The following is a 14,446-nucleotide window of genomic DNA, read 5'->3' as shown; positions in this document are numbered from 1 at the left end:
ATAACACGAGAATACTCAAGTTGATAAATACCCTCACCCTTGTTCTTTTTCAATTTGCAATTGGGATCATAAGGAGTAGTTGCAGGTTTAGCATTTTCATGATTAAATCTCTTAAGCACAGTTTCAACATAATGAGATTGACTAAGACTATATCCATCAGACATCTTTCTGATTTTCATCCCTAAGATTACATCAGCAGGGCCTAAGTCTTTCATGTCAAAGTTTTCGTTAAGCATGCTTTTAGTGGTATTAATACTATCAAGGTTACTACCTAATATGAGCATATCATCAACATATAGGCACACAATAACATGAGAATCATCCACAGATTTAATGTAAACACATTTATCAGATTCATTAACCTTGAAGCCATTAGATATCATTACATGATTAAATTTTTCATGCCACTGTTTAGGTGCTTGTTTTAAACCATACAAAGATTTTTCAGTTTGCATACTTTATCTTCAAACCTTTCACAACAAAACCTTCAGGTTGGTCCATATAAATTTCTTCATTCAATTCACCATATAAAAAAGCAGTTTTAACATCCATCTGATGTATATGCAAATCATAAATAGAAGCAATAGCAATCAGCATCCGGATAGAAGTGATTCTAGTGACCGGTGAATAGGTATCAAAGAAATCTAATCCTTCCTGTTGTCTGTACCCCTTAGCTACCAACCTAGCTTTGTGTTTTTTCTATAGTTCCATCTGTTCTAAGTTTCCTTTTGAAGACCCACTTGCAACCTATGGTTTTACTACCAGGAGGTAAGTCTACAAGCTCCCAAGTTTCATTTTGTTGAATGGAATCCCACTCATTATTTGAAGCTTCTTCCCAGAAGGGAGCTTCCGGAGAAGTCATAGCTTCCTTATAGGTTTGGGGTTCAGACTCTACCGTAAGAGTCACAAAATCTGGACCGAAACCTTTCTCGGTTCTGACCCTCTTACTTCTTCTAGGTTCGGTTTCAGCAGCTAGAGACGGGGGTTGACTAGTCGAAGGAACATCTGAGAGATCATCGCGGACCCTTTTATGAGGTCCAGACCCTAAAGGGAAAATGTGTTCGAAAAACACTGCATCTCTGGATTCCATTATGGTGTTCTCACCAATTACCATGAACCTATAAGCACTAGTGTGCTCAGGATATCCTAGGAAAACACCAATCTACAGTTTTAGGTCATATTTTGGTTTTCTTGGAACGAGGAGTGGCCACCTTGGCCAAACACCCCCACACTTTAAAGTATGCATAGGACGATTGTCTTCCTTTCCATAACTCATATGGGGTTTTGTCGGATTTCTTAAATGGAACTCGGTTCAAGATATAGCAAGCAGAGAGAATTGCTTCCCCCACAGGTTCGAAGGTAGCCCTGAACTAGCTAACATAGCGTTCACCATATCTATGAGTGTTCGGTTTTTCCTTTCAACTACTCCATTCGACTCAGGTGAAGAAGGTGCAGTAGTTTCATGAATGATGCCATTAAGTTTGCAGAATTCTCCTATAGGTATCACATACTCAGCGCCTCGGTCCGACCTAAGAGTTTTAATAGTAACACCTCTTTGGTTTTCTACTTCAAGTTTATATAATTTGAAAGCGTCTAAGGCTTCATCTTTACTTCTAAGAAGATAGACCTGACAGTATCTTGAGTGATCATCTATAAAAGTGATGTACCATTTTTTACCTCCTCTAGTTGGTGTTGATTTCAAATCTCCCAAATCCGAGTGGATTAATTCTAGGGGAATTGTACTACGTTCAACCCTTTTGTTGAAGGGTTTTCTTGCATATTTAGATTCAACACAAATTTCACATTTATGACCTCTTTCAAAGTTTATTTTAGGAATGCATCCTAATTTAGCAAGTCTTTCAATGGATATTAACATGTCCTAGTCTATCATGCCAAACATGTGAGGAGTCACAAACATAAGCAGAAGAAGATGCATTGTCATTCAAGTTCAAAGAAAGTACACTAAGCTTAATCATGTTTTCAGTGACATATCCTTTTCCTACGAAGTCACCACCTTTAGAGATTACAACTTTGTTAGACTCAGCTACAAATTTAAAACCTTTCCCAAGTAAGATGGTTTCTGAGATAAGATTCTTGCATATGTCCGGGACGTGATACACGTCATTCAATGCGCGAGATTTTCCTGAAGTGAGCTTCAAGATCAAGGTTCAATGAGATAACTAATTTTGGTGATGTCGAGAGAGCACTATCTTTGTCCCTCCCTATGGTGTAACCGTATGATAGTGCTGCATGCATGTTTAGGATGATCTGTCAAGATCTTAATGAGTTCCATGGCTTTGCTTAAAGCGGAGTGTGGCAGGACACTCTTAATGGACTCACCTATGTGGATGTTGGAAGTGGGGCCGCTTCCTATGAGAATTGTTAGAAAAAACGCTTTAAAAATACCAATTTTTCCATGGACTATGTTTTGATCCCTAGACCTATTGCCCATTAATTGTTTTTTCATTTGAATAGATAAAACAATAGTCCCACATTGACTAAAATCTAAAGAGTTTTAGACTTAAATACCATAGAATTGGCTATAAGGGCATGGCCCTTGGGTCATTAGACTTTTGTGCTTGGAGGGAAGGCCTAGACTAGGGCAAGGTTGCCTTTCCCGTACGCGCGGTGCTTCGTACGCCGCCGCCGTCCGTCCGTCGGTCAATCGGTCGGGGTGTGGGTGTGGTGTATTAGATCCTATCTTTTTGCTGAAATTTTTGGTACGTGTTTTCCACACAAGTAGAAGAATCTTTTCTTTGTATGTACGTGTTTTGTCCTGACTTCTTTGTCTGAACGTGCTTGTCTTGGATTCTTTGTCTGAACGTGCTTGTCTTGGCTTCTCTGTCTGTACGTGTTTTGTCCTGGATCCCTTGTCTGTACGTATTTGGCTTGGAAGCAACACACTGCTCTATGCCTGACAAAACAACTTTTCTTGCACTATCTTTAACCCAACATTACCAGTATTTCTGTCATAAGCATGGGTTTTCTTTCTGTTTGTAACTACAAAAACACTATATAAGAGAGTAGTTGTAAGCTCAGAAAAGACACACCACAGAGAAACATCTCTTCTACTCTCCCTCTGTTTTTCTGTAAACATCTCTTCTACTGTTTTAAGTTCTGCCAAGCTCTAAGGGTACCCTCATTGTATCAAAACCTGGATCCCTTAGAGCTTGGCAGAACTTAAAACAGTAGAAGAGATGTTTACAGAAAAACAGAGGGAGAGTAGAAGAGATGTTTCTCTGTGGTGTGTCTTTTCTGAGCTTACAACTACTCTCTTATATAGTGTTTGTGTAGTTACAAACAAGAAAAAAAACCCATGCTTATGACAGAAATACTGGTAATGTTGGGTTAAAGATAGTGCAAGAAAAGTTGTTTTGTCAGGCATAGAGCAGTGTGTTGCTGCCAAGCCAAATACGTACAGACAAGGGATCCAGGACAAAACACGTACAGACAGAGAAGCCAAGACAAGCACGTTCAGATAAAGAAGCCAAGACAAGCACGTTCATACAAAGAAGTCAGGACAAAACACGTACAGACAAAGAAAAGATTCTTCTACTTGTGTGGAAAACACGTACCAAAAATTTCAGCAAAAAGATAGGATCTAATGAACCCGCACCCACACCCACAACCCGACCCGACCCGACCGACCGACCGGACGGACGGCGGCGGCGTGCGTGCTTCTGTGCGAAGCACCGCGCGTACGGGAAAGGCAACCTTGCCCTAGTCTAGGCCTTCCCTCCAAGCACAAAAGTCTAATGACGCAAGGGCCATGCCCTTATAGCCAATTCTATGGTATTTAAGTCTAAAACTCTTTAGATTTTAGTCAATGTGGGACTATTGTTTTATCTATTCAAATGAAAAACAATTAATGGGCAATAGGTCTAGGGATAAACATAGTCCATGGAAAAATTGGTATTTTAAAGCGTTTTTTCTAACAATCCCCCACATGAATGATAAAACATATCGACGAAATACGAGAAAACATAATACATCAATATTAGGCTAAGGTGTCCCAGAGATTGAACCTTAACTTAGTGAGAGGTTACCGGAACTTCTTGTTGTTACGGTGAACACAATGTCTTGAACCGTCAACAGTGAGTGCAATTCAGAAATAACAACCACGCTTTGATGTCTCAAAGAAAGCTGCCAAGCTCTTGCCGTTGTGCCCGTTTTGGCCGTGGGCTAAATCCCAGATTTAATGAATGTCTCTAGAGAAAAAGCTCAAATTTTCATAGGAAGCGGCCCCCACTTCCAACATCCACATAGGTGAGTCCATTAAGAGTGTCCTGCCACACTCCGCTTTAAGCAAAGCCATGGAACTCATTAAGATCTTGACATATCATCCTAAAACATGCAGGCAGCACTATCATACGGTTACACCATAGGGAGGGACAAAGATAGTGCTCTCTCTCGACATCACCAAAAATTAGTTATCTCATTGAACCTTGATCTTGGAGCTCCATTCACAAGGTTGAGTGTCCTTCATGGCGATTTATTCTATGAGCTTGAGTCCCATCCCCTTCGATGTGGATCTAACTACCTCTCTAGATAACCCTTTCGTCAAAGGATCTGCAATATTCTCTTTAGACCTTACAAAGTCTATAGAGATGATGCCAGTAGAGAGTAGTTGTTTCACTGTCTTGTGTCTTCTTTGAAGATGTATAGACTTTCCGTTGTATACACTATTCTTTGCGCATCCAATAGCAACTTGACTGTCACAGTGGATTGCGATCGAAGACACAGGCTTGGGCCAGAGTGGAATTCCACCCAGGAAACCTCGTATCCATTCAGCTTCCTCTCCAGCTTTCCCCAAGGCTATAAACTCAGACTCCATGGTGGATCGGGCTATACATGTCTGTTTGGTAGACTTCCATGACACAGACGTACCACCAAGTGTGAAGATGTACCCACTAATAGATTTGCACTCATTTGAGTCTGATATCCAGTTAGCATCACAATACCCTTCTAGCACAGCAGGATATTTCCCAAAACTTAAGCAATAGTTTGAAGTTCCTCTCAGGTACCGTAGAACTCTGTAGAGAGCATTCCAGTGATCCTGCCCAGGGTTGCAAGTATACCTGCTTAATCTACTCACAGTATAGGCAATATCAGGTCTTGTACAGTTCATTAAATACATAAGACTGCCAATAACACGAGAATACTCAAGTTGATAAATACCCTCACCCTTGTTCTTTTTCAATTTACAATTGGGATCATAAGGAGTAGTTGCAGGTTCAGCATTTTCATGATTAAATCTCTTAAGCACAGTTTCAACATAATGAGATTGACTAAGACTATATCCATCAGACATCTTTCTGATTTTCATCCCTAAGATTACATCAGCAGGGCCTAAGTCTTTCATGTCAAAGTTTTCGTTAAACATGCTTTTAGTGGTATTAATACTATCAAGGTTACTACCTAATATGAGCATATCATCAACATATAGGCACACAATAACATGAGAATCATCCACAGATTTAATGTAAACACATTTATCAGATTCATTAACCTTGAAGCCATTAGATATCATTACATGATTAAATTTTTCATGCCACTGTTTAGGTGCTTGTTTTAAACCATACAAAGATTTTTTCAGTTTGCATACTTTATCTTCATAACCTTTCACAACAAAACCTTCAGGTTGGTTCATATAAATTTCTTCATTCAATTCACCATATAAAAAAGCAGTTTTAACATCCATCTGATGTATATGCAAATCATAAATAGAAGCAATAGCAATCAGCATCCGGATAGAAGTGATTCTAGTGACCGGTGAATAGGTATCAAAGAAATCTAATCCTTCCTGTTGTCTATACCCCTTAGCTACCAACCTAGCTTTGTGTTTTTCTATAGTTCCATCTGTTCTAAGTTTCCTTTTGAAGACTCACTTGCAACCTATGGTTTTACTACCAGGAGGTAAGTCTACAAGCTCCCAAGTTTCATTTTGTTGAATGGAATCCCACTCATTATTTGAAGCTTCTTTCCAGAAGGGAGCTTCCGGAGAAGTCATAGCTTCCTTATAGGTTTGGGGTTCAGACTCTACCGTAAGAGTCACAAAATCTGGACCGAAACCTTTCTCGGTTCTGACCCTCTTACTTTCTTCTAGGTTCGGATTCAGCATCTAGAGACGGGGGTTGACTAGTCGAAGGAACATCTGAGAGATCATCGCGGACCCTTTTATGAGGTCCAGACCCTAAAGGGAAAATGTGTTCGAAAAACACTGCATCTCTGGATTCCATTATGGTGTTCTCACCAATTACCATGAACCTATAAGCACTAGTGTGCTCAGGATATCCTAGGAAAACACAATCTACAGTTTTAGGTCATATTTTGGTTTTCTTGGAACGAGGAGTGGCCACCTTGGCCAAACACCCCCACACTTTAAAGTATGCATAGGACGATTGTCTTCCTTTCCATAACTCATATGGGGTTTTGTCGGATTTCTTAAATGGAACTCGGTTCAAGATATAGCAAGCAGAGAGAATTGCTTCCCCCCCAGGTTCGAAGGTAGCCCTGAACTAGCTAACATAGCGTTCACCATATCTATGAGTGTTCGGTTTTTCCTTTCAACTACTCCATTCGACTCAGGTGAAGAAGGTGCAGTAGTTTCATGAATGATGCCATTAAGTTTGCAGAATTTTCCTATAGGTATCACATACTCAGCGCCTCGGTCCGACCTAAGAGTTTTAATAGTAACACCTCTTTGGTTTTCTACTTCAAGTTTATATAATTTGAAAGCGTCTAAGGCTTCATCTTTACTTCTAAGAAGATAGACCTGACAGTATCTTGAGTGATCATCTATAAAAGTGATGTACCATTTTTACCTCCTCTAGTTGGTGTTGATTTCAAATCTCCCAAATCCGAGTGGATTAATTCTAGGGGAATTGTACTACGTTCAACCCTTTTGTTGAAGGGTTTTCTTGCATATTTAGATTCAACACAAATTTCACATTTATGACCTCTTTCAAAGTTTATTTTAGGAATGCATCCTAATTTAGCAAGTCTTTCAATGGATATTAACATGTCCTAGTCTATCATGCCAAACATGTGAGGAGTCACAAACATAAGCAGAAGAAGATGCATTGTCATTCAAGTTCAAAGAAAGTACACTAAGCTTAATCATGTTTTCAGTGACATATCCTTTTCCTACGAAGTCACCACCTTTAGAGATTACAACTTTGTTAGACTCAGCTACAAATTTAAAACCTTTCCCAAGTAAGATGGTTTCTGAGATAAGATTCTTGCATATGTCCGGGACGTGATACACGTCATTCAATGCGCGAGATTTTCCTGAAGTGAGCTTCAAGATCAAGGTTCAATGAGATAACTAATTTTTGGTGATGTCGAGAGAGAGCACTATCTTTGTCCCTCCCTATGGTGTAACCGTATGATAGTGCTGCATGCATGTTTTAGGATGATCTGTCAAGATCTTAATGAGTTCCATGGCTTTGCTTAAAGCGGAGTGTGGCAGGACACTCTTAATGGACTCACCTATGTGGATGTTGGAAGTGGGGCCGCTTCCTATGAGAATTGTTAGAAAAAACGCTTTAAAAATACCAATTTTTCCATGGACTATGTTTTGATCCCTAGACCTATTGCCCATTAATTGTTTTTTCATTTGAATAGATAAAACAATAGTCCCACATTGACTAAAATCTAAAGAGTTTTAGACTTAAATACCATAGAATTGGCTATAAGGGCATGGCCCTTGGGTCATTAGACTTTTGTGCTTGGAGGGAAGGCCTAGACTAGGGCAAGGTTGCCTTTCCCGTACGCGCGGTGCTTCGTACGCCGCCGCCGTCCGTCCGGTCGGTCAATCGGGTCGGGGTGTGGGTGTGGGTGTATTAGATCCTATCTTTTTGCTGAAATTTTTGGTACGTGTTTTCCACACAAGTAGAAGAATCTTTTCTTTGTCTGTACGTGTTTTGTCCTGACTTCTTTGTCTGAACGTGCTTGTCTTGGATTCTTTGTCTGAACGTGCTTGTCTTGACTTCTCTGTCTGTACGTGTTTTGTCCTGGATCCCTTGTCTGTACGTATTTGGCTTGGAAGCAACACACTGCTCTATGCCTGACAAAACAACTTTTCTTGCACTATCTTTAACCCAACATTACCAGTATTTCTGTCATAAGCATGGGTTTTCTTTCTTGTTTGTAACTACACAAACACTATATAAGAGAGTAGTTGTAAGCTCAGAAAAGACACACCACAGAGAAACATCTCTTCTACTCTCCCTCTGTTTTTCTGTAAACATCTCTTCTACTGTTTTAAGTTCTGCCAAGCTCTAAGGGTACCCTCATTGTATCAAAACCTGGATCCCTTAGAGCTTGGCAGAACTTAAAACAGTAGAAGAGATGTTTACAGAAAAACAGAGGGAGAGTAGAATGTTTCTCTGTGGTGTGTCTTTTCTGAGCTTACAACTACTCTCTTATATAGTGTTTGTGTAGTTACAAACAAGAAAAAAAACCCATGCTTATGACAGAAATACTGGTAATGTTGGGTTAAAGATAGTGCAAGAAAAGTTGTTTTGTCAGGCATAGAGCAGTGTGTTGCTGCCAAGCCAAATACGTACAGACAAGGGATCCAGGACAAAACACGTACAGACAGAGAAGCCAAGACAAGCACGTTCAGATAAAGAAGCCAAGACAAGACGTTCAGACAAAGAAGTCAGGACAAAACACGTACAGACAAAGAAAAGATTCTTCTACTTGTGTGGAAAACACGTACCAAAAATTTCAGCAAAAAGATAGGATCTAATGAACCCACACCCACACCCACAACCCGACCCGACCCGACCGACCGACCGGACGGACGGCGGCGGCGTGCGTGCTTCTGTGCGAAGCACCGCGCGTACGGGAAAGGCAACCTTGCCCTAGTCTAGGCCTTCCCTCCAAGCACAAAAGTCTAATGACGCAAGGTCCATGCCCTTATAGCCAATTCTATGGTATTTAAGTCTAAAACTCTTTAGATTTTAGTCAATGTGGGACTATTGTTTTATCTATTCAAATGAAAAAACAATTAATGGGCAATAGGTCTAGGGATCAAAACATAGTCCATGGAAAAATTGGTATTTTTAAAGCGTTTTTTCTAACAATCCCCCACATGAATGATAAAACATATCGACGAAATACGAGAAAACATAATACATCAATATTAGGCTAAGGTGTCCCAGAGATTGAACCTTAACTTAGTGAGAGGTTACCGGAACTTCTTGTTGTTACGGTGAACACAATGTCTTGAACCGTCAACAGTGAGTGCAATTCAGAAATAACAACCACGCTTTGATGTCTCAAAGAAAGCTGCCAAGCTCTTGCCGTTGTGCCCGTTTTGGCCGTGGGCTAAATCCCAGATTTAATGAATGTCTCTAGAGAAAAAGCTCAAATTTTCATAGGAAGCGGCCCCCACTTCCAACATCCACATAGGTGAGTCCATTAAGAGTGTCCTGCCACACTCCGCTTTAAGCAAAGCCATGGAACTCATTAAGATCTTGACAGATCATCCTAAAACATGCAGGCAGCACTATCATACGGTTACACCATAGGGAGGGACAAAGATAGTGCTCTCTCTCTCGACATCACCAAAAATTAGTTATCTCATTGAACCTTGATCTTGGAGCTCCATTCACAAGGTTGAGTGTCTTCATGGCGATTTATTCTATGAGCTTGAGTCCCATCCCCTTCGATGTGGATCTAACTACCTCTCTAGATAACCCTTTCGTCAAGGATCTGCAATATTCTCTTTAGACCTTACAAAGTCTATAGAGATGATGCCAGTAGAGAGTAGTTTGTTTCACTGTCTTGTGTCTTCTTTGAAGATGTATAGACTTTCCGTTGTATACACTATTCTTTGCGCATCCAATAGCAACTTGACTGTCACAGTGGATTGCGATCGAAGACACAGGCTTGGGCCAGAGTGGAATTCCACCCAGGAAACCTCGTATCCATTCAGCTTCCTCTCCAGCTTTCCCCAAGGCTATAAACTCAGACTCAATGGTGGATCGGGCTATACATGTCTGTTTGGTAGACTTCCATGACAAGACGTACCACCAAGTGTGAAGATGTACCCACTAATGATTTGCACTCATTTGAGTCTGATATCCAGTTAGCATCACATACCCTTCTAGCACAGCAGGATATTTCCCAAAACTTAAGCAATAGTTTGAAGTTCCTCTCAGGTACCGTAGAACTCTGTAGAGAGCATTCCAGTGATCCTGCCCAGGGTTGCAAGTATACCTGCTTAATCTACTCACAGTATAGGCAATATCAGGTCTTGTACAGTTCATTAAATACATAAGACTGCCAATAACACGAGAATACTCAAGTTGATAAATACCCTCACCCTTGTTCTTTTTCAATTTACAATTGGGATCATAAGGAGTAGTTGCAGGTTCAGCATTTTCATGATTTAATCTCTTAAGCACAGTTTTCAACATAATGAGATTGACTAAGACTATATCCATCAGACATCTTTCTGATTTTCATCCCTAAGATTACATCAGCAGGGCCTAAGTCTTTCATGTCAAAGTTTTCGTTAAGCATGCTTTTAGTGGTATTAATACTATCAAGGTTACTACCTAATATGAGCATATCATCAACATATAGGCACACAATAACATGAGAATCATCCACAGATTTAATGTAAACACATTTATCAGATTCATTAACCTTGAAGCCATTAGATATCATTACATGATTAAATTTTTCATGCCACTGTTTAGGTGCTTGTTTTAAACCATACAAAGATTTTTTCAGTTTGCATACTTTATCTTCATAACCTTTCACAACAAAACCTTCAGGTTGGTTCATATAAATTTCTTCATTCAATTCACCATATAAAAAAGCAGTTTTAACATCCATCTGATGTATATGCAAATCATAAATAGAAGCAATAGCAATCAGCATCCGGATAGAAGTGATTCTAGTGACCGGTGAATAGGTATCAAAGAAATCTAATCCTTCCTGTTGTCTATACCCCTTAGCTACCAACCTAGCTTTGTGTTTTTCTATAGTTCCATCTGTTCTAAGTTTCCTTTTGAAGACTCACTTGCAACCTATGGTTTTACTACCAGGAGGTAAGTCTACAAGCTCCCAAGTTTCATTTTGTTGAATGGAATCCCACTCATTATTTGAAGCTTCTTTCCAGAAGGGAGCTTCCGGAGAAGTCATAGCTTCCTTATAGGTTTGGGGTTCAGACTCTACCGTAAGAGTCACAAAATCTGGACCGAAACCTTTCTCGGTTCTGACCCTCTTACTTCTTCTAGGTTCGGATTCAGCATCTAGAGACGGGGGTTGACTAGTCGAAGGAACATCTGAGAGATCATCGCGGACCCTTTTATGAGGTCCAGACCCTAAAGGGAAAATGTGTTCGAAAAACACTGCATCTCTGGATTCCATTATGGTGTTCTCACCAATTACCATGAACCTATAAGCACTAGTGTGCTCAGGATATCCTAGGAAAACACAATCTACAGTTTTAGGTCATATTTTGGTTTTCTTGGAACGAGGAGTGGCCACCTTGGCCAAACACCCCCACACTTTAAAGTATGCATAGGACGATTGTCTTCCTTTCCATAACTCATATGGGGTTTTGTCGGATTTCTTAAATGGAACTCGGTTCAAGATATAGCAAGCAGAGAGAATTGCTTCCCCCCACAGGTTCGAAGGTAGCCCTGAACTAGCTAACATAGCGTTCACCATATCTATGAGTGTTCGGTTTTTCCTTTCAACTACTCCATTCGACTCAGGTGAAGAAGGTGCAGTAGTTTCATGAATGATGCCATTAAGTTTGCAGAATTCTCCTATAGGTATCACATACTCAGCGCCTCGGTCCGACCTAAGAGTTTTAATAGTAACACCTCTTTGGTTTTCTACTTCAAGTTTATATAATTTGAAAGCGTCTAAGGCTTCATCTTTACTTCTAAGAAGATAGACCTGACAGTATCTTGAGTGATCATCTATAAAAGTGATGTACCATTTTTTACCTCCTCTAGTTGGTGTTGATTTCAAATCTCCCAAATCCGAGTGGATTAATTCTAGGGGAATTGTACTACGTTCAACCCTTTTGTTGAAGGGTTTTCTTGCATATTTAGATTCAACACAAATTTCACATTTATGACCTCTTTCAAAGTTTATTTTAGGAATGCATCCTAATTTAGCAAGTCTTTCAATGGATATTAACATGTCCTAGTCTATCATGCCAAACATGTGAGGAGTCACAAACATAAGCAGAAGAAGATGCATTGTCATTCAAGTTCAAAGAAAGTACACTAAGCTTAATCATGTTTTCAGTGACATATCCTTTTCCTACGAAGTCACCACCTTTAGAGATTACAACTTTGTTAGACTCAGCTACAAATTTAAAACCTTTCCCAAGTAAGATGGTTTCTGAGATAAGATTCTTGCATATGTCCGGGACGTGATACACGTCATTCAATGCGCGAGATTTTCCTGAAGTGAGCTTCAAGATCAAGGTTCAATGAGATAACTAATTTTTGGTGATGTCGAGAGAGAGCACTATCTTTGTCCCTCCCTATGGTGTAACCGTATGATAGTGCTGCATGCATGTTTTAGGATGATCTGTCAAGATCTTAATGAGTTCCATGGCTTTGCTTAAAGCGGAGTGTGGCAGGACACTCTTAATGGACTCACCTATGTGGATGTTGGAAGTGGGGCCGCTTCCTATGAGAATTGTTAGAAAAAACGCTTTAAAAATACCAATTTTTCCATGGACTATGTTTTGATCCCTAGACCTATTGCCCATTAATTGTTTTTTCATTTGAATAGATAAAACAATAGTCCCACATTGACTAAAATCTAAAGAGTTTTAGACTTAAATACCATAGAATTGGCTATAAGGGCATGGCCCTTGGGTCATTAGACTTTTGTGCTTGGAGGGAAGGCCTAGACTAGGGCAAGGTTGCCTTTCCCGTACGCGCGGTGCTTCGTACGCCGCCGCCGTCCGTCCGGTCGGTCAATCGGGTCGGGGTGTGGGTGTGGGTGTATTAGATCCTATCTTTTTGCTGAAATTTTTGGTACGTGTTTTCCACACAAGTAGAAGAATCTTTTCTTTGTCTGTACGTGTTTTGTCCTGACTTCTTTGTCTGAACGTGCTTGTCTTGGATTCTTTGTCTGAACGTGCTTGTCTTGGCTTCTCTGTCTGTACGTGTTTTGTCCTGGATCCCTTGTCTGTACGTATTTGGCTTGGAAGCAACACACTGCTCTATGCCTGACAAAACAACTTTTCTTGCACTATCTTTAACCCAACATTACCAGTATTTCTGTCATAAGCATGGGTTTTCTTTCTTGTTTGTAACTACACAAACACTATATAAGAGAGTAGTTGTAAGCTCAGAAAAGACACACCACAGAGAAACATCTCTTCTACTCTCCCTCTGTTTTTCTGTAAACATCTCTTCTACTGTTTTAAGTTCTGCCAAGCTCTAAGGGTACCCTCATTGTATCAAAACCTGGATCCCTTAGAGCTTGGCAGAACTTAAAACAGTAGAAGAGATGTTTACAGAAAAACAGAGGGAGAGTAGAAGAGATGTTTCTCTGTGGTGTGTCTTTTCTGAGCTTACAACTACTCTCTTATATAGTGTTTGTGTAGTTACAAACAAGAAAAAAAACCCATGCTTATGACAGAAATACTGGTAATGTTGGGTTAAAGATAGTGCAAGAAAAGTTGTTTTGTCAGGCATAGAGCAGTGTGTTGCTGCCAAGCCAAATACGTACAGACAAGGGATCCAGGACAAAACACGTACAGACAGAGAAGCCAAGACAAGCACGTTCAGACAAAGAAGTCAGGACAGACAAAGAAAAGATTCTTCTACTTGTGTGGAAAACACGTACCAAAAATTTCAGCAAAAAGATAGGATCTAATGAACCCACACCCACACCCGACCGACCGACCGACCGGACGGACGGCGGCGGCGTGCGGGCTTCTTTGCGAAGCACCGCGCGTACGGTAAAGGCAACCTTTCCCTAGTCTAGGCATTCCCTCCAAGCACAAAAGTCTAATGACCCAAGGGCCATGCCCTTATAGCCAATTATATGGTATTTAAGTCTAAAACTCTTTATATTTTAGTCAATGTGGGACTATTGTTTTATCTATTCAAATGAAAAAACAATTAATGGGCAATAGGTCTAGGGATCAAAACATAGTCCATGGAAAAATTGGTATTTTTAAAGCGTTTTTTCTAACATTTACGGTGATCAATAGAGATAATTAGAAGGTGAATAAGGAGTGGGTTTTTGGAAATGGGTTTATACTGAAGCTCGTAGCAGTGAACATTTGATTGGATATTTGTATGATGGTAAACCAATTAAAGCAAATGAACAAGTTTTTTTTGTATTCCACAGGTTTTGATACGACAAATTTTTGGGTCTGAATCTATACAATCTCCAAGTGCATTACAAACTCCATGAAAATTAGTATGCATAAACAGGGATA

This window comes from Papaver somniferum, chromosome 10, assembly GCF_003573695.1.
Source record: "Papaver somniferum cultivar HN1 chromosome 10, ASM357369v1, whole genome shotgun sequence".
In the NCBI taxonomy this organism is placed as follows: domain Eukaryota; kingdom Viridiplantae; phylum Streptophyta; class Magnoliopsida; order Ranunculales; family Papaveraceae; genus Papaver; species Papaver somniferum.
The sequence above is the reverse complement of the archived record's forward strand: the minus strand, read 5'-3'. Positions refer to the sequence as shown.